Here is a 1,234-nt window from a genome sequence, read left to right as displayed (position 1 = left end):
CAGTCAGAAGCGCGGGAGGGTGAGAGAATTCACCAGAGCCAGAGCGGGGAGCAGAGCAGGCAGAAGGACCGAAGTACACTGCTGAGGGGAGCAGCGGGCGGCAGGAGAGGTCTGCGCGCCATGTGGGACCCTCCTCCGGTGGCCGGGGAGCAGCCGGGGATTGAACCAGCGCTGAAGAGGCCGCAGGCAGCTTCGCAACCCAGCACTCAACCGCTGCGCCACCGGGGAGGCCCTAAAATATTAGATTTTTAATTAATTTATGGAGAACAAAACTTCAGGGTCTTAAGGAGTTTTTTTTTCTGAAGCCACTCATGGATTTGACATGACTAGGTGCCCCTCACAGCCACCATGAAGCTTCTGTCCTCTGAAGAGCAGGGAGGTATGTGCTAGCACGTACAAACACACGTTCAAGCAGGAGTCTGTGTCCAGTCGGCCTGAATGTGAAGGCTGCTCTCCACCCACCAGGGCCCCCTGCTTCTGCCTGCTAGCCCCACACATGTGATCAGCTTCTGTGGGCCCAGGGACTCGGTAGACAGGCAGCCTTTGAGCATTAGTCCCCCTAACCTTCTTCAAGTTGATGGTGAGATCCTTCACTATAGCTTGGAATCTCTGTTTATTTTTTTCGAGGGTGGCAGCCCAGGTCTGGGCAGCTTCAGCTGCCTCTTCTCCTTCCTGAAGCCTGGCAGCCAGTTTCCTCCTGTGGATGAAGGCAAGAGGTACCATTAAAGATGCATGGGAGCGGGTCCAGTGTATGGCGCGGAGCTCTGGTGTCACAATGGAAAAGATGCAGACAAAATGGAGTGTTGGAAGCAAGCACTGTCCAATTATTCATTCAGCGTATATTTATTATTCTCTGTGCCAAATATTGTCTCAGACATTGGGAAACTGCAGTAAAAAAACCAGATTAAGATGCCTGCCCTCAGGAAACTTCTCTTCTGAGGTGGGGGCAACAGACACTATACAATACACAGATAGCAGCCCTGGAGAAGGGGAAGCAAGTAAACTCATGAGTGAAGGTCTGAGGGTGGAGGACAAGGCCGTTTGGGGGTGTGGGGAGAGGTTCCAGGCAGAGAAGTAAGAGATTAAGATTTTGGTTTAGCCTGGAAGTGACAGCCCTCGTATGGGACCAGGCAGCTCCTGATAGCTTCACAGAAGAGAGAAAGGGGCTGGAGGGCAAGAGGTAGAAGGTATAGGAAGGCAGGTTTAAAGTCAATGTAAAGAGCTTCAAATAGAG

This window comes from Talpa europaea (assembly GCF_964194135.1).
Source record: "Talpa europaea genome assembly, chromosome: 12".
NCBI classification, from domain to species: Eukaryota; Metazoa; Chordata; class Mammalia; order Eulipotyphla; family Talpidae; genus Talpa; species Talpa europaea.
The sequence above is the reverse complement of the archived record's forward strand: the minus strand, read 5'-3'. Positions refer to the sequence as shown.